This window comes from Camellia sinensis, chromosome 3 (genome assembly GCF_055761805.1).
Source record: "Camellia sinensis isolate YWXY chromosome 3, ASM5576180v1, whole genome shotgun sequence".
NCBI classification, from domain to species: domain Eukaryota; kingdom Viridiplantae; phylum Streptophyta; class Magnoliopsida; order Ericales; family Theaceae; genus Camellia; species Camellia sinensis.
Window position 1 is genome coordinate 144,200,850 of NC_138963.1, and position 21,225 is coordinate 144,222,074.

A 21,225-nucleotide genomic window follows, 5' to 3' on the forward strand; every position below is an offset into this window, starting at 1 on the left:
CTTGTGCACTTCCTCAAAAAAAAAAAAGAAAAAAGAAAGTATTAAAATCAATGACTTAAAAAAATATTACAATCACTACATGCCTCATCCAAAGTAAAAAAGTTTAAAACTTTAGAATATCACAATCACAACATGCCTCATCCACATAAAATATTACAATCTGTGGTTCTTAAAATATAAAAACAATTCAAACCACCAAAACCATAAACATCGCAGTAGTAGAGATTGTATGTCTCTGTATTGTTACATCTATATCTGTTTTTGAAAACAAAAACCAACCAGCATATATCATATTTTCTATTTATTATTTTTAGAGATAGATTTAAAAACTAAAAAATATAGATAAATAATACATTTATTTTTTTCAATTCAAAAAAGATTTCAAGTTGAAAACTTTTTTTTCAACAGAATATTTAAACTCTTTTTTAATTGAAAATACAAACAGAATATTTAAACAAACTGAAAACACAAAGTCTTATAAATTACTAGGGGTGCTCGCGGTTTGGCGGTTCGGTTGCGGCCAAAGCAATCTCAAATCCGTCATCCGTCCGCTAGATTGACGGATTGGAGAAAATCAATCCGCAACCGTCCGCTCGTCATCACGCATCCGTCCAAAATGTGGCGAATCGGTTCGATTCGGTCGGTTTTGACGGATCGGTATATCCGCTGCTCACCCCTAGTACTCGGCTACATACATTCTGCCTTGTTTAAGTTCTTAGAACTCAGACACTTTTCGATCCCGAAAACATTGAGGAAAATACTTTTCATAAAAGATTTCATTAAATCGAGCCCACGTCATGTTCCCATCAGTATTCCGAATCAGTAACCACCATCTTCAAGCTTCATCTTTCAGAGTATAGGTGGCCAGTAAAACCTTCTGAATCTCGGTACAGGGAAATACTTCAAACAGTTTTTCCATTTCGAGCGACCATGTTTCTGCTTTCAATGGTTCAATTCCACCAAAGAACGTTGGTGGTTTAATTTTCATAAATTTCTGAGTCAAGTTGTAATGTCATTATTATCTGCTTCGGCTTGTGCCGGCGGGCGTGGAGGGGGCAAAGGTTGTTGTCTTTGCTGTTATGTCATAGCTTCAGTCAGCGCCGCAAGCATTTGTTCCATCCTGCTCATACGAGCCTCTGAAGATTCGCTTACATCATTTCCCCTTGCATTCTCCATGTTGCTATAGAGACATCAAATGATAATAAACATAGGAATAATCTCATTCTTTTCTTTCAATTTATTTACTCAGGTTTATACTTAATTTTCATATCCCTTTGGATTACCACACACTCACACATGCAGATGGAATGCCCCTAATTCTTACTAGGACATCCTAAGCTCATATGGACCTGTGTGTGCGGTAGAACATGTGCTCTGATACCACTCTGTCACGACCAAAACCTGCCCCTATAGGTTTAGTATCGCAACCGGCCAGTAATCCTTGGATTACCAAAGGCCTCATGACAGATTAACATATAGATAGGGGTTGCGGAAGCAAATGTACAAAATGGACAAGGTCCAATGAGCTGTGATGACATACATGGAACAGAAAAGCTTGAAACTTTTATAAAATGCGAGCGAAGTCAACACACATAATATATACACAACACACTAAGGCGTACATGAAAAAAATCTCGCCCACAACTTAACAACATAGTCTAATACAGATTACAACAACAGCCACGAAACCAAACTTCATTGGGAACCTCCGCGGGAGGCGCAAGGGTTGGCTGACAAAATTGAAACGTGGGCCATCAACTCTGGACCTGATCACGTACCGGCTCACCTACATACATAATATAAACAGTGAGCGGAAGCCCAGTGAATAATAACGGAGTAAAGGATTTTAATGAATGAAGTCCATACGGATTCAGAAATCATAAATCAAATTCAAGTTCATAATCATGTTCAGATCATATACAGAAATCGTAAGTCATGCTTAATCATACGTGGTACATCCATTAGCGCTAACAGAGCAGACACAAAACAGATGCAGAACATGTGGTGGTTATTGTAGACTGCCCGAACTCTACTACGCGCGCGAGGGCACAAATTGTAGTTCTAGCTGCTACAGTTCGGACTCCTATCACGGTTCTGAATCTAATCTCATAAAGTGCAATGTAAGACTGATAAATCACCAAAGAGTCCAAATCTGGCAAATCGTTTTGAAAAACTGATTTTAATCAAGATGTGCCAAACATGGACTGCTTTGCCAAATTTCAGAGTCGCCACCTAAATATTTTATTTTGAGAAATTTAAGAAACCCTGACTCGTGCCTAAGGCCACGTGTCCGTCATCACCAAAGTTGCCTCGGCTCGGGAACTTGGGTACGAGAGGGGAAGGTCCTGAAATGAGCACCCCCGCTCGCCCGATCAAAGGATCGGCCTCTACTAAACATGATATGTTGTTTTTGAAAACACATGCATTCTTATTCCGGTTTATTAGCTAACCTTACTATATGATGCGCACAGCATACAAGTATAGACTAAATCACAAGATTTGGAACAAAACATCTCATGCTTGTTTTTCGAAAATGGTTTGAAAGTGCTACTCGCAAGTAGGCTAAGACGCGGATTTGCCACCCTCAAGTGGGCTTGAAAACAACATGATTTTGCCACTCCGAGCGGGCTTAAAACTCACATTTTGATGAATTGTTCCAATTCAAGCAATCAAGCCTTCATCCACAGGCATTCATGCAGTTAAACACTCGTGCAGTTAGCCTCATGGCAAGCATGCTATCAAGGCAGCCACTTACACACATGCAAGGATGCTAAAGCGTAAACACTCACAGTATACTCCGAGCCAAAACAAAAGCTAGTTAGTAATCAATGCATGATCCTCGCTATGTTAACAATGCCTAATGCAACACATGCAAAATGCAACTAAGATAGGCTCGGCTATTCTAAGATGTTATGTGAATGCAACTAGATAACATGTATTCAAATTGGTATTGAAATACAATGCAGTTTGTATGATGCGCCGAGCCTGGTGCATGCAAGACGAATGAATAATGCATGCATGCAAACATAAGGATGCTAATTGAAACATGCCCTAAAACTAACCATCAAAAGCTGGTAAATAAAAGGGAGAAAGACGTGGGGTTGGAAGACATGCATCACACATACGCACACTTATTACAACAATTGCCTTCTCGACGGAGGGTCCGAATGAATCAACTAACTAGCTACGCTAAGCTAAGCTAATTAATTACAAACCGAAACTAATTAACTAACAAGTTAACTAATTACAAACACAAATGAATAGCTAAGTGCATTAACTACTTAAGTACAGAACCAAATAGTTAACTATTTAAGCAAAGTAGTTAAAAGGAGCCTCGGGGCGAGGGGTGTATGCATGCTCGGTCGGCTTCGCTCAGAAATTCACTACCGTGCCTCGTGATGCCTCTGTTTGCACTCTTTTGGACTTCTGAAAATTGTGCCAACCTCCAAGATACTTCTGATCCACCTTAAGAACATACTGAGGGATGGTCGGCCAAGAGGAATGGCCATCGGCCAGAGTTTATGGTTATCGGCCAATTTCTGATAGCCGATCGGCAGACTTGGTGGCCGGTCGGCAGCTTTGATGGCCGGTCGGCCACTGATTCCTGTAATTTCTCATTTTGCTGCAACAGAGCACAAACAGAGGCATGGCAGTGTATTTGTCAGGAAATGTGTGTACCACCACACTCCTTATCATATCTCAAGCTCAAAGGAGTATGGTACTCAACTCTCAGGCCACCAACCGAGCATCACAATGCACGATGGCCGAGAAGCCAAATGTGTACAAGTTTGATGAATGCATAAATAAGACTCGATGTACTCCACCATATCATGCACGATCAAGGGTGTCGGTGACTAAGAAATGAGGCATGTTTCATTACTTCAAGTATGAAACGTCTCTCATTCTTTGTGTTTGGATTAACGTCTGATCCAAACACATGCAATGCAACACAAACATGTTATCTTGGCATGTTTTACTTGGTTGATTTTGTTTATACATTTTAACATTACCAATCCATTCATTAATCAACTTGTCCAAATATGAGAGTCCTCTAATGAGAGAGAGGTCTATCAAAGAGAATGGTTTAAGGCATGGGAGAGACCAATGCCTTTGACTAGGAGTAACCCTCAAAAGGAGGTTGAAGCCATTTAAGCATAGGCCTCAACCCCAAGCATTAAACATAACCTCAAGACTAACCAATCCTCAAAACAAATCAAAAATGAAGAAATAAGGGAGATGGCAGATTTTTCAGTGCTAAAGTGGCATGATAAATAAGACTCTAACATGCAAACACTTCAAGTACAACATGCTAGAAGGCTTAAACATTGAAACTAGTGAAGGACACAACACTAGAACCATGCAATACAATGCTCAACGGACTAAACCAACCGTAAACAGACCTCATGCATGCCAAAACAGTGGCCAAAATGAGCTGAGGTGATAGAATGAAAGGCAAGAAAATGATGCTCATGCAATGGCTCACAAACAAGGCATAAAGGTGCAACTCTCAAGAGCACTTAAAGAGTGAAAAACATGAGAATATCGCAAGGATATAAGCTTTGAAATACCATGCCAAATGATGCCAAGGCATGCAAACATCACAAATATAGCATGCTAACTGCCTCAAAACTCAAGACTAGTGAAGGCACTTGCACTATAGATATACAAAGCATGGCTCATATGACCAAGACCATTCAAAATAGTCCTAAAGCATGTCAAAACATTATCAAAAATGTGCTGGAATGGAGCCAATACATGCTAACATAATAGGCTACAACATCAAGTATGTTAAGCTAGTAAGCACGATTTGCACTACAAGTGTATAAATCATGCAAGAGGTGAGCAAGACAGTCAAAAACAGAGTTATGGAAGGTCTAAAAAGTCACAAAAATGAGCCTAAACAAAGCCACAAAGAAGTAAAAATGCATGCTCATTTGGTTGGCCATCAACACATGCAAACAAGAGAAGATGAGGGGGGACCACCCCCACCTATTTGGGACCTCAAAACATGGTTTTTACAACTGAAAATTCTCTGGATTTCAATGGTTAAGAGGCCACAAAAATTTGCTTTGAAAGGCCTTGAAAGATAGCTTAAAAAGCTTTACAAGCCAAGGAGCAAAAAGGAAAGACAACCCCCTAGTCAAACAAGGCTTAAACCACTATTTTAGAACCTCAAAATCAGAGTTTTTTATGGTTCAAAACCAGCCCCAAAATAGTACAAAACAATGGGAAAAGGGGGATAAAGCAAGTGTGCAAAAACAAGCTTGAAATGAGGAAATGCTTGCCCTTGAAGCACAACAGCAAAATGGCCAAAATTCTGAGTTTAAACCAGCTTTGAGAGCTCAAAATAGGCTCCAAGGGATCTCAGCCCAATGGTGATCAAGTTTGATCAAGGATGCCTAGGCCAAGGAGAGGTGTATCTCCAAGTATACCTCTTGTATGCACACAAGGGTAAGAGAGAGAGAGAGAGAGAGAGAGAGCAAACTTGAGAGAGAGGCAGAGATTTAGCTCTGAAAATTGTAGAGAGAGAGAGAGAGATTTTAGTGTGAGAAGCTCTCAAACTTTCCAAAATGTTCTAAGTCCATGAATATATGAGATATGGTTTCATATATAGCAAAAAGCAAGAGCTTGGTCAAAAATATCTGAGTTCGGACAATTGGCACAAGTTGGAAACAGCTGGAGGAGAAATATCTGCCAATTCTGGGCTTTCTGGACATTTTTGGCTGACCGGCCACCATTTGTGGCCGATTAGGTTCACTCTTGGCTGACCTATGGCCGATGAGCTCCAATTTTGGCCGATGCACTCCCATAGAGGTCGACGGCAAAAACTAACCCCAGTCCCCGACTTGCACCAGGCATAAATCCTTCATCTGGACTCCTTTTTAGGTCATTCTTGTGTCCAAATTGAATCCCAGAAAGTAAGCTTTCCAATGGTGGAAGCCTTGCATCAAAATTCGAAGTGTGCTTAGAGATATATCTCTTTTAGTGAAGGCTGCTCAGTTTCAGTCCAACCGGAATGATGCCCAACTTCAACCAATCATATCTCCCCCATCCGGACTCGGCTTTAAGAGATTCTTGAGTGAAAAATGAAGCCCTGGAAGTCTTATTTCCAAAGATGGTGGCCTCATAGCTTAAATCCAAGTATACAAAAGGATATGCTTGATTTACTGAGGGCTACCCGACTCTCTCTCAACGGTTCATGCCCAACTCTTTCCCCAACTGGGTTTCTTCCCTCTTCTCCAATTTTCCTCAACTCCAAACCCCTAAACAAGGTGTTTTGAAAGATTTTTCAAAAAGAGTTCATCTCTCCTTCATTCATTTCCACTTTTTCCTTGCTCGGTTTACCGAAAAGTGCAACATTCAACAAAATGCGAGCGTCGAAATATCGTAGAATCATTTTTCAAAAAATATTTTGAAAGAGAGAGTTTCAAGGTCTAAAATCTTTTGATCAAGATCGTTTTGGTCCAAAAGGGGTATGAAGTTGGGATTTGACTCTCTCCTTGCCGAAGAAATTGAACCTTTGCCCTGCACAACTTTCACCACCAAGTAAGCAATTAGTGACGCCCAAGTCTTAAGGACGGTCAAAAATAGGGTATCTACAGTTATGAATAACCAGTTCCATAAAGGAACCTCCGGATCCAGGTAACAGAGGATAAACATGCTAAGCCCCATGATGGAGCCTCCAGTACGGGTAACAGATGACAGACATAATAAGTTCCATTGAAACCTCCGATACCGAGTAACAGCTAATAAATATCACATGGTGCTAAGGATGCCACGAATACATGTTAGAAATTGGACAATCATTCATTGTACCGAACATAGCATTTCAGAAAACAGATCTTAATTCATCATACAGAAAATAAATAAAGTTAAACATAGCTTTACTAAGTTATTACTCACAATTGGCTTCAGGTGCAGACAGACAGAACAGACTAATCAACAGTTTATGGCACGTGACCTACACGAACATATAACAAACGCACACTTGAAACGCACGTTCAAAACGCACACAACTTACTTTATTTGTTCTTAGTGTGTTTCTAGCCTTTAATCTCATTATGGAGTCTTAATCATGGCCTAGGAATGCCTAGGATGGAAAAAGGGCACAAAATGCACTTGGAAACTTTTCTCAAATTTTGCTGAAAATAGGGTCCACGCTCGAGCGTGGATTTCCCGGCTCGAGCGGACATGCAAGATGTGAAGGCTAGCTCGAGCGTGAATTTCCTCGCTCGAGCGAACTGCAAACTTTGAAAAAGTACTGGTTGCATGATTTCTACGCTCGACTCACGCTCGATCCCCGCTCGAGCGTGAGACTTAGACTCTCGCTCGAGCGTGAATTCCTCCGCTCGAGCGGACTACAAAACATATGAACTTCTGGGTATATGCACTTCACGCTCGAGCATGATCCACGCCGCTCGAGCGGAAGTGCATGTACTCAGATTGCACGCTCGAGCGTGAAGTTCCCCGCTCGAGTGTGGATCAAATTTCTGGAATTTCCATATTCGATCCACAAGTTCAAACTCAAACATTAAAGCATCAAACTTCATTTTTCTGGGCCAAAACTTAAGAAAACACTTAGATACTTATAAAACAACATGTTTAAAGGATCATTTCAAGGAATCATGGCCCAATGACATGCTAATTGTACAAAATTCAACTTAAATTCAAGAATAATCCAAGAACATGACATGCATGAAATTCTTTGAACCAAAGCTTCTCAAAACATGATCAAATGCCATAAAACAATTTGAAACTTGATGTTCTCCTTAAATTGAAGTGAATTTTAAACATGCGTGGAAGAATTTCCTAGCAACATGTTCTCAATGCATTGAAATGTACATGCATGCATGAATTCATCCTTAATTCCATCCTTTAGCCCAATTATCATGCTAGTTCACCTATCACAATTGATTTCATGCATCAATCAACTAATTACAAAGCTAGAGACTAACATTCTTACCTAAGGTTCTCCATTCCTTATGGTCAAGGACATTCTTAAGTAATCCTTCAAGGTCTCCTAGCAATTTCTTCTACCTTCAAGCTTGATCTCAATTTCCACCCCTCTCTCTCTCTCTCTGCCACGTTTGTGTGTGTGTGTGGAGGCTCAAAATGTGATGACTATTCAAGAAAAGGGTGAGTGGAGCATGTAGAGAGCTTATAAGAGCTCACTTGGTAGTTATTAATTAAAACAAACTAAATGTGCATTAAATTAATCTAATTCAATCGTTCTAAATCGAATATTGATTAAATTTGCCATAAAATTTTATAAATCCCACATAACACACATATCAAATCAATTTCCGAGTCAGATGTCGTTAAGACCTTCAATTCACAAACCAAAACTAAAACATGAACAGATCTTTCTACGGCAAACTGATATAACACAATAACGCAAAGCACACTTGCAAATTAATTCAGAATTCCTCTTTAATTACTAATTAAGCATAATTAAGTTTGGATTTACGTTAATCAGGGATCGGAGTTGTTACAATCACACCGTTCATATGGGCTCCGCACTCTCCTCCATGAATGGCCTCCATAAGATGCTTTGATTCCTCTTCCTCAACGCATAGCTTATGCATTCTTAGATGGCCTCTTTTGTACAACTTGCCTCCGCAGATGATAAATTGAGCAGCTAGACGCTATATTCCCCTTTTGTCCTTGGCATTTGCTCCTGGTGGATACACCTCCTTTTCTAGGAAATTCCAAATATCATAATACCAGGGGTTCTTGTCTGAAGCCTCATTTACCAAGACAATGGTTTTATAGACCGGTGTGTACTTCTGTTCAATAATGATTGGACGCATCCTGACTCCCAATGGAATGTCTACCATAGACGATAGAGTTGCTAGTGCATCAGCAAATCAATTGTTCTCTCTTAGCAGATGGGTAAACATTAACTTTTCAAACCTCAGAATTAGCATGTCCAAGACCTGATGGTAAACTTTCATTTTCTCCTCTTTAACCCGCCAATCCTCGTTGGCCTAAGACAACCAAATTCGAATCCCTGATGACGTCCAACCTTTTTGCCCCTAGTTCCAAGGCAGCTTCTAAACCAATGATACACGCCTCATACTCTGCTTCGTTTTTGGATACTTTGAACCGGAGTTTGAAGGCTAAGGGTATATGAGAGTCATCAGATGCTATTAGCAACACACCGATCCCATAACCATATTGATTGGCTACTCCGTCAAAGTACATCATCGACGTTCTCTCTTCTATTTGCAGAATATCTTCATCTGGGAAAAGGTACTCCACTGCTTCATCCCCTTCTACTGGGTGATCTGCCAAAAATTCCGCTATGACTCTCCCTTTAACAGACTTGCGTGTAACATATGTAAAATCAAATTCAGAGAGAAGAAGCAACTAACGGCCTAGCCTACTCATAAGCACTGGTTTCTTAAAGAGATATTTGATGGGATCTAATCTCAAAACCAGGATTACGGAGTGAGCTAACAGGTAGTGTCTCAACTTCCGAGTAGCACATACCATAGCTAGATAAGATTTTTCAAGGGGAGTGTAACGTGTCTCGTAATCCAACATTTTCTTGCTCAAGTAGTAAACGGCTTTCTCCACTTTGGCCCCGACACTTAAGCTAACATACACCCCGTAGTTGAGTTTGTCACTGACAGGTACAAGATCAGCGGTTTTCCTGGTTCTGGCGATGATAACACAAGCGGATTCTGCAGGTATTGCTTGACCTATTCAAAAGCAAACTGACAGCAATCATCCCACTGGAACTTATTTCCTTTCTTCAGGAGACCAAATAGTGGTTCACAAGTTAAAGTTAGTCTTGAAATAAACCGCCTTATGAATTGCACTTTACCCAGAAAGCTGTGCACCTCTTTTTCAGTCCTTAGTGGTGGCATTTCTAAGATGGACTTGATTTTGAAAGAATCTGCCTCAATTCCTCTCTATGTGATCAAGAATCCCATCATTTTTCCCGTTGTTACGCCAAAGGTGTATTTTTTGCAGGTTCAACCTCAATCTATACTCTCTAATTCGCTGAAAGAACTTCTCCAATGTGGTGTAGTGGCCTTCTCAATCTTTGGACTTGACAATCATATCGTCCACATACACCTCAACCTCTTTGTAGATCATGTTGTGCAGAATGGTAGTTGCAGCCCTCTGATAAGTGGCCTCAACATTCTTCAACCCAAACAGCATGACTTTGTAACAATAGGTGCCCCACGGAGTAGTGAAAGCAGTCTTCTCTTTATCCTCAAGTGCCATCAAGATCTGGTTATACCCAGAAAACCCATGCATGAACGTGAGCAATGCATGGCCTGCGGTGAAGTCTACCAACTCATCAATATGCAGCAGGGGAAAATCATCCTTTGGACTAGCCTTATTCAGATCCCTAAAGCCGACACAAATTCTGATTCTGCCATCCTTCTTCGGAACTGGAACAATATTAGCCAACCATGTTGGATACTCAGATACAAGCAAGAACCTTGCCTCAATCTATTTGGTAACTTCTTCCTTAATCTTCAAAGCCCAATCTGGGCAAACTCTACGCAGCTTTTGCTTAATTGGCCAGGCCTCAGGGTCGAAAGAGATCTGGTGCTGTACAATCTCAGGATCGATTCCAGGCATGTCTTCATAGGACCACGCAAAAATATCTTTGAAATTTTTTAATAAAGCGATTAAACGCTCGCGTTCCTCCAAAGACAGTGTGGACCCAATCTGGACCAAGCGAGGATCTTCCTTAGTACCCACATTAATTGATACGATTTCATCTATACATGGCTTAACACGCCTCTCCTCCTCATGATTAACCAAATTTTTTAAAACCCGAGAAATTTTTTCTTCTTCTTTTATGTCAAAATTTTCAAAATTAAGATCAATACAACAAACCAAAGGCACAGAGAAGAAGGCAACATTCACAGCATTCTCATTCAAAAAGTCTAGATCTTCGGTTACAGTGGACTTAAAGGAAAAGCTAAAAGATGACCTGGACAAGACTTTGGCATCCGAGTTACCACTCCCAGAAGTACCAGACTTAGAGGAACTTGAATCTGACCCCAACTCCATAGACTCAGTGGAATTAGATCCAGAGTCATTATCCGATTCAAAACCGTCGATGACGCCTTGCTTGAACTTCTAGACCAGGCGTGGAGCCTCAGCTGCAACCACCATCAAATTGGAGAAATCCGTTGCTAGGGTATCCCCGATCATTGTTATAGTAAACTATCCCCCAAGTTGGTGGTCTCAGTTCCCACAGTGGAACTCATCAGTAAGTCAGCCAGTGCTTTTCCCAATAACTCCTCTTCTTCAATGCCCAGGTTTGCAATCCTTTCTTGATTTGTATCAGTGTTTAGGTTTGCCTGTTCATCATCCTCTTCTGGTAATTGGTGCCTGAAAAAGATCTCGAACCCCGAATACCTAGTCTTTGTCTCACATTCATACCAGGGCTCTGAGAATCCACAGAATGGGAAATCTTCCCCTTGGCAAACAAAACATCCGTTCAGGGTTCCCTGTATAGGTTTGTGGACTAACTCATACTGCTTCCCAGTCCTCTTTACCTTCAGCCTCTCTCTCAACTCTTTTCATTTCCTCTGCCAATCTGCGGCGATAGGTTTGTATCCCAGCTCGAAAGCATCGGGGTTATGACTCAGCTTCTTAGCAACAGTACCTCCATGTCTGCCGCTTCGACCTAGTCCTGACCCGGGCATATGTCCCTATTTGTTCATCGTGTATATGGATTGCACACTCACATAATCTCCATTGCCCTCTGCCATGATGGTTTGAACCAACCGGGCTTCTGCCAGAGAGAAGCCGGAAAGGAACACGTCATCTTCCCCAGGTATGATCTCCAGTAGTGGTGCAGTAGTCCCTTCGGGAGGATGGATTGCAAAGTTACCATACACGGTGGAGATCCCACTTTTAATGGGGTATTTCACTAACTGATGGACTGTTGATGACACAACATTCATCTGATGGAGCCAGGGCCTTCCTAGTAACAGGTTGAATTTGGCCGGAACATCCATGACATGGAACTCCACTTCATGTTCAAACGGGCCGATTAAGATATTGCTTTTGAACGTTCCCATGACATCCCGGCTTGTATTTTCATAGGCCTGGATAGCTTAGGCCGTGGGTGTAAAGTCAATTGGCCTAAAACCGATGGCATAGGCAATTCTCACTGGGCACATATTAATCGCCGACCCAGTATCTACTGACATCACAGGAATCCACTTTTTTTAACTTTTCAAGTTTACATACAAAGGCATGTTGTGGTTGGCGCCCTCATGAGGCAATTCTTTATCCGTAGAGGATATCACTGGCGTAACGTCCCCGGAGGTGACCAGTGACACCAATTGGTCAGCGGTGGTGTCAATAGGTAGTTTGGTTCGGTTCATTGCTTCGAGCAGGGCTTGTCTATGTTCCCGAGACACCATTATCAGTCCCCAAATGGATATGTCGGCCTGAATCTTCTTGAGCTGTTTCAAGACCATGTTCTCCTCCACATCCCTTTCTTTTGCTTTCTCAACCTCCTTTTCAAAGGGCTTTGGCTGGTCTAACACTGCGGGTTTGAAGTACCGACCGCTCTGGGTCATATGATTAATCTCATCGGTATACCAAGTGTTATCTAGGGTATCAGCTTTCCAACCTTCGTCGGTATATGCATGACTTAGGTCGATGTCTTCCCGCCACTTTCCCGAAGTCATGACCAAACTAGCATCAAGTTCTATTTGGAGCATATTAACATTACGCACCCCATCATCATTCCATTCTTCTTCCACCACAGCTTAGGTTTCAACATCCCGGAACTTTCTGAGTTTTCTCAACATCCTCTTTTGGTCCTTGGGATTCCATTTTGTTTTCTTAGTGTTTTGAAAGCTGCCAGTTGTGGACTCAGCTTCTTCTTTCCCTTTTCTTTTGCCTTGTTCCAGAGCTATCTTCGCTTGGATTTTCTCTATCCTTTCATTTTGAAACTATTCCAGTGCCTGTTCCTTCCCAGTAAGAGGTGCAACCTCGGCCTTACCCTTAACAACAATTTCCTCTTCTCCCCTGGTCTCTCCTGTCTGTTCCTCTACATCAGACTTTTCTTTACTCAACCACTCATCGCTAGTTTCTAGCTGGTCGGGTCCCACCATCCCATCTGTACACAGCTTGTATCATCTTCTTCGAAGAAGTAAAGATCCTCCAGATCCTCTTCTAATTCTTCCAGATCCTCCTTTAGGTTTGCTAAGTCATGCAGGCCTTGCTCAGGCCACTCATTCTGATTCTGTGCCATTTGGTCTTCCCGATAGCATTAATACTGAGAAAATCCGGCAGTATGACCATGGCCACAATGTATAAGCTGGGATCATACTCCTCCACAAGTGAGACCCCCTGCTCCATGACACAGGTATCAGGCGACCCTACCTTCAATGCATTCTTCTCTTTCTCTATTTCTACAACCTCAAGTTCGGATTGGGTTTATGGTGTTAGATCTATCATACACATGTCTGTGCTTTCTGGAATAACCACCTCCGATTTCGGTAAGTGGGATGAAGTAATGTATGTACTAGGGTTGAAGGTGGGCGGTAGTTTATGGATGTGGTTAATGTTTCTGGGTGGGGGGACTTGGTTGTGTGCAGGAAGTGGATTGGTTGTTACGTTTGGTTTTGCGGGGTGGAGCGATGACTTTGTTGCCGATGAGATCCTGAATCTCATGTCATAGGTGGTAGCACATGTCTGTGGGATGGCCATGTTGTTGGTGGAAGATACAGTACTGGGTAGGGTCATGTTTGGGTGGCAATGGGTCTGGAAATGGACGAGGATCGAGAGGCTTGAGATGCCCCTTTCACATATGGAGAGGGTAAAGACTCTACGATTTCGGGATGGACCGGTATTTTGTGAAGGTTGTGAGGTTATGGCAGTAGCAAAAGGATCAGCCATATTGTCCGTTGTGACGACATTGCTGATATCTGCAAGCCGCGGAATAGTGCTACTGCTAACATTGGAATTCTGAGAGAACGACCTTCTTGCAGGTTCACTTGTTCTATGGACGATACCCTTTTTTAATGCACTCTCAATCTGGACCCCCAACTCATGTAAGGAAGCGAATGTGGACAACGGTGCCAATATCATTCTCTGCAACATGTCTGGCTTGGGGTTTTTTAACCTCTAGTCGGACTTGTTCTCTTTCAGCAAGCCTATTTGTCATTCGGGCTGCTTTGGCCCTCCACTGGGCGACAAAATCGATAAATGATTCTTTGCGATTCTGGGTTGTAGCCTCCAGCTCACAAATGCTTACTTCTATCTGGGTGTTATATGAGTACTAATTGACAAATGCCTCAAAAAGCTCCTCCCAATTCCGTTTTGTAGAGTCCTCCAATTTAGCGTACCAAATGGCCGCCACATCAGATAGGGTCCTTCCAAACAACGAAAGCTTCTGTGCCCGAGACAAACCCATGGGCCTCAATACATCCGAAAACAATCGGACATGTACGATTGGATCCCCACTCCCATCGAATCTATCGATGTGGGGCATCTTAAATTTCTCCAGTAATCTAACCGAAGCCTCAATGTACCCATCTTCGATATCTGGAATAGAGTTGAAGCCCTGGGATTTTTTCAATGCTTTCTCTAATATGGCAATTTTGACCAAGGATGGATCAATTTCATTGATATCGAAAGGAAAAATCCCTGGAGGAGGTTGAATTGGAGGACGATAAGCTGGAGCTGGGGGAAATATGTCCTAAGGATCTGGAACTAGTAGATTTTCTACTGGTGGAGGTAGATCCGGGTTTGGCTGAGCAGTAGGGATTGGATGCACAGTTGACGCTGATACCCCAGATGTACACCGCAGATCGGCAATGACTTCATCTTGTGCAGCCATCCTTTGGTTTACAGTGTCCATAGTTCTTTGGATGGTAATCATCATGGCAACGAATTCCTCTACATTTGGTGTTGTCTTCTGTGTCATTGCTAATCCAAGTGAACTAGATGCTAGTGAATTGATCGATTGAGAATGAGTAGGTGTTCGTGGAGTGCTTTATACTTAATCTATTGATTGTCTATTCCTTCTCTACCGAGTGACTGGAGGAAGCGAGACTAGCACGAGCTGACCACCAACAAGGTCTCAAGCTTTGCACAGTCTGCCGAAATGAGTCCACATAACTTGGGGAATATTGAGTCTTTCTGAAGCTATGATGGTAAACTACCTAGCAAAAAGAAAGAAAGAAAAACAAAATCAAAATTGAAAAACACTCCGCCCTCAATCCACAACAGTCAAGACACATAACTGAACTGTAACCCCCACTGAACTCTGTTTTCAAACCTTAATTATATGAACCATCTTGTACAGTCTCACTGTAAAAGCATGCATCAAGTAAAAAAAACAAAAGCACCCTTATGAGGGGGTAGGGTTACCCTGTCCTAGGTTTTTGGCATGATCTAGGCTGCATTATTTCACACAACGAGTTTCACAACATCTTACACATGGGTGGCACCCTACCCTAATTTGGAATAGTCACTATAGCTTCACTATATGCAACTATGTCGAATGGTCAAAAGGGTACCTTGGCAAGATTACCTAATATACCTCTCACACCTAACACCGATAAGTGAAAGGTGAATCAAGCGGTACAGCGGTGATCCAGATGCAAGGGTTATGTAACCAACATGGCAGAGCCCATGACCGGTCATCCTTTCGGAGAGCCTTTTGGGCAAGGCTCCAGCAAACCGTCCAGGAATAGCAGATGGAAAACATAGTGACTTACCATAACCATGCAAATGCTATGCAAAAAAAAACATATAAATGTAGATAAAAATTCACATAATGAGTTTTAAGTCAAGTTCTCTACTTTCCCAGCAGAGTAGCCAAAAACTGTAGCCCGACTTTCTGCGCTCGTTTCAGAAGGCAAATAGCCCTACAGTTTGGACTCCACTTGTGATTCTGAATTTGATTTCACAAGTGCAATGTGAAATAGTGAAAACACAAAAAGAGTCCAAATCCGGCAATTCTTTTTGGAAAATCAAAGTTTGAATCAAATGCCAAAAATGGACTGCTTTGCCAGATTACAGAGTCGCCACCTAAATATTTTTGGAAAATTTAGGAAACCAGGGACTCGTGCCAAAGGCCATTAGTCCGTCATCACTAAAGTGTCTCGGCTTGGGAACTTAGGTACGAGAGGGGAAGGTCATGAATTGAACAACCCACTCGCCCGATCAAAGATCAGCCTCTACTAATCATGATGTGATTTTTATCCACATTATATGTTCTTGTTCTGATTATTAGGTTATACTACTATATAATGTGTGCACACATGGTATAGACTAATTTGCAAAAGTTAGAATATTTTGATTTCATGTTTGTTTGAAAATTGTTTTGTGAATTTGCCGTTTGAAAATTGTTTTGTGAATTTGCCACTTGAAAAAAAAAAAAAAAAGGTGGGCTAAAATGGGCATTAATCAAACTATCCCAATTCAAGCAACTAGCCTTCATCCACAAGCATTCAAACAGTTATATCATTTAAGTAATTAGCCTCATGGTGGACATGCTTGGACATGGTAACACAAACATTTGATACAAGATGCTAAAACACAAAATCACTCACCTAGTACTCTGAGCTAAAACAAAGCAAAATTATTAGAAAAATATGTATGTTCCTAATTAAATACAATAAGACTAATGGAACGCACACATTATGTATTTTTATAGGCTCGGCTATGAACATAGCGTATGATTTCATTCAAGACATGCGAGAGAGCACGTATTCAAGGAATGAATTTGGACATTGATATCGGGTTAGCATGATGAGCCGAACCTTGTATGCATACAAGACAAATAAATGCAAAACATGAGAATGCTAATGAAACATGATGCTCTATACTAACCATCGTAAACGAATAAATAAAAAGGAGAAAGACGCGGGGTTGGAAGACATACTCATTTTTACAACATTTGATCACTTACGCAGGAGGGTGCAAATCAATGTCCGAAAGTTCGAATTAAACTAATTATTACAAAACCGAATGAATGGATAAATAAGCAACTACTAACTATGCTATTATAACAAGGATAACCAAGATAAACAAACTAGATATTTAAACTAATTAAGTACAACAATTACAAATAGACAATAATGAATAATTACAACACTTAATAATTAACGAGACTAATTACAATAAACAACATTAAATTAATTAATTACAATGATCATAACGTGAGCAAGGATGCGTAAGAATTGCATGCATGCACATGCACAATGTTCAAGAACAGCCATGTCTGCCCCAAGTTTGCTCTGTTTCACCTCAGCCACTGCCCTCTGTTTTCTGCAAAAATACACTGCTGAACAAACTTTGTGGGCCGGCCGGGCATAGAGAAGGCCGGTAGTGCCTCAGTTTGTGCAAAACTCTATTTTATGTTCTGAAGTGAAAACAATGCAGACAGAGTTGTTCAAGCTCTGTTTGTCCCTTTCTTCCTTCTCTGTTATGGGAAAGCCTCGAGAGAATGTTAAAATTACTTCCAAGGCCATCAATGAGCAAATTGATTGCTTGATGATATCGGATACAACTTTGGACAAAAATCAATGAAATGCAATGGATATGACCACCCCTCCCTCTTATCATGGAATGAACTCAAAGAGGGTGGTAGAGACGCTTCAAGAATCATCAAAATGCCATGAATCAACGCATGATCGCTCTTGACTCGATTAACTTGGTATAACGTCCGGCCAAGCCTAAGCAAGATGACTCATTTTCTTTAAGTATGTTGGTTGCTTTTAAACCAATTCTTTTAGTCATTTCCATTCTTTAGTCCATTTGTCCGAAGTGATGATTAAGTCCTCTAAAATGAGAGAAGCATCAAATGGGAAGTAATTCTCAACATGAAAGAGAGATTATGCTGTTGACAATGAATCTCCGTAGAGATTAAGCCATTAAGCGTAAGTCTCTAGTTCATATGTCAACTAACCATCAACCGATTGAAACAACTCTCAAATGAAAGAGATGAATGGCAAGTTGATTATTAAAATGAGGTTATTAAACATGGAAATGAGTTGAAGAAAAGCTAGAATAACATGTAACAAGCTATGTACAAGGACTTATGATACAACAAATGAACTAATCAAAGCTTGAAGTAATTAAATAGAATGAGATAGCCCTAAAACAGTCTAAAATAAGCCTAAAACAGTGGTTGAAAATGTAAGAAGATAGCTCAAAAGCAAAGACACTAAAGCTATGTAAGCAAAAGAACTAGGAGGGATAGCCAACCCCTCCAATTTCAAGACTTCAAATCATGTTTTTGGCCTCAGTTCAACTCTGAAAATCAGTTCAAAATCCAAATAAAAAGAGTGTAAAAGAACCAAGTGTTGAGCTACAAAAAAATAGGTGCAAGTGAGGGTGTTAACCTTACCACCTTTGGTAGCTTATCCAAACCCAAGTTCCAACACTTAAAATGGATGCAAAACAGCCCAAGAAAACAAGGAATAAGTAGAAATGAAGAAATCAAAAGCAAGAACAAAAGTTACAAGCTTATACCTCTCAGGATGGAGTAAGCTTTGGTTGATGATCAAACTCGCTTTGGACACACTCTCAAGCTTGAATTATGCTTCTCAAGGGTCAAACAAGGCTCTAAGATGATGAGTCAAGGTTGTGTATAGTGTATATAGATGATACAAGGTTGGTAGGTCAACTCAAAGGTAGCTTACAATGGAAGAATGAGCTTTCTCTATGTGTATACGCTCTTTCTTAATTGTGTAACCCCCAAAACAGAGGCATATGGTCGTATTTATAGAATTTGAGCACAAAAGGTGATAAATATCTTCAAAAATGGACAGCTGGTGGGCTCCCGGCTAGAACAGTGTTTATCGCTATTGAAGCCCGGCCAGCCCTCACTAAGGCACGGCCGGCCCTTACTGACTTCCCCTGTTTTTCTGTTGTAGGCTCAACAAAGGATGGCACAAGGTGTGAAAATGGATTTTTTAGGTGTAATCATTGGGAATATGAAAGGTTTGGGGTTATTTCAAAGCTTAAACAAGACTCCTTCGTTGAGACCTCGAATCACACATAATACCACCTTCATCATCGACCGTACCAAGCAAAGCGCTCGAGCCTTGCGGGCGGTCAAAAATGGGGTGTCTACACCAAGTCTTGGGAGTTCCATCATCAAATTCTCTCCCTCAACAATTTCTCACTCTTACCAATGTGCTAGCCATGTTCGATCTCGAACGGGACAAGAGGACTTTACCCTCCTTGCCTGACCCTAATGTCAAGCCGCCATACCCTATTGAGATGTTGAGTTATCCATATCCCGAGGGGCATACGGTACTGAAGTTCATCAAAATCAATGGCAAACAAGGAAATGCTCGAGAACATGTTGTGCGATTCATCGAGACTCTGAGCATTCATGGTTCAAACCATGTCCTTCGGCTAAGAGAATTCTCTAAGTCCCTCACTGACAAAGCATATAGTTGGTATGTTAACTTTCCCCCAAACTCTATCCAAAGTTAGGAGGAGATGGTCAACAAATTCTATGCTAAGTTCTTTCAAGTGGCTGAGAAAGTGCCCACACTTACATTGTGTAAGGAAAAACAATGAGAAAATGAGGACATCCTTGACTACGTCAAAAGGTTTCAAGACAACACTGTGGGTTGCCATGAAGCTGTAGAGGAGACTTATCTGGTTCAAATCTATCTAGAAGGGGCATTGAACAGGTACAAATTATTTCCAGTTAATCACAAGCTACCCACATTCTCAGCACTAATAGAAGTAGCTCAAAATGTTAGCACTCCTCAGGCTCAGGAGTCTGGATTTAAGGCCAGTTACAAAACTAGCTTTAAATTGTCTCGTGGACCTATCGTTGCTACTGCCTCTACCCCCGATACCCAGAAGTCACAATGAGGGGTTCATAGAGGCTAGAAGAGAAAACAATATAGTGGTGAAAAGGGCAATGTTTCTTATCCATGTGGAATCGAGGAGGTAAAAGCTCTAGTCAAGGAATGGGTGGCCGACGGAGAGCTAAAATTGCCTTGTGTCGAGGAAGTCTTATCAAAGAAGCACCGTGAGAGCCCCAATTATTGAGTCTATCATCACACATTAAAGCATCCGACAAAGAAGTGTTGGACTCTCAGGAAATTTTTAAGAGATAAAGTCGAGGCGGACTAATTGAGGTTCAAACAGCAAGGAACTCAAGACATCTGAGAACAACCATATCCTCAACATTGAGACAGTGGCAAGAATGTTGTTATGATAGCATATGAAGGCCCGATGATTGAGGTTATCGACAATCTCGATGACGAGATTGTTATCTTAATGACACCTTCGAGTTCGAGGGTGAACAAGTTTATTATGGAAGTGCTCTCGATCCAGAGGGTAGAGCCTTTATGGCTCATGTCGAAGGTCCCTTCAATCTAGAAGGAGAAGAAGAATACTACGGAGGAGGAGGAGGAGGACACCATGTTTGTATGGCATCCTACTTTGAAGAGACCAAGGAGATAGTTAACTACGAGCCTCCAAGAGTGGAGAAAGATCCGGATCATTACGCCAAAACCCTACAAGACGATGTAAAGTTCAAGCAATTCTTTGACCAACTTGGACTTTTCAGGGAGGCAAGAACAGAAATTACCAAGACTATCATTAATATAGCCGAGGCACACCATGAAGAATGCATGTCAACTGAGAGATCCATCCCAAGGAAGGCAAAAGAGCAATTTAGTGCCATTACTTTCTCAGAGACTGACTAGAAGTATCCCTTTTTTCACAATCACCCGCTTTATGTGATTGCTTATATTAACAATGTTGAGTTTAAAAGGGCCTTTCTAGACAGTGGAGCCTCTATCAACATTATGACCCGCACTACTCTAGAGAAGGGCGGAATCTCTGAAGAGCACATTATGAAGCAGCCGATAGTCATCACTGGCTTCGATGGAAAAAGAAGAGTTACTATGGGATACATAACAGTTGATTTAGTTGTTAGAAAGATTCGCTTGGCCACCAAGTTCCATATTATCGATTCCGAGGCAAACTATCACATCATTCTAGGGAGGACCTAGATGCATAGATATGAGGTTGTACTGTCAAGTTATCATCAGTGTATTAAGGCTAAATAGGGAAAGAAGACAGTGAAAATTTAGGCTACAGAAAGGCCTTTCGAGACTCATGAAGCTCATTATTCAAATGCCATTTACTTCACCGAATTGTCTATCGAAGAAAATCCCACCACCTTTAAGCCTTGAGTAGTCAAAATTCCTCAATAGGCAGATATCAAAGATGACAAGGAGCCAAAGG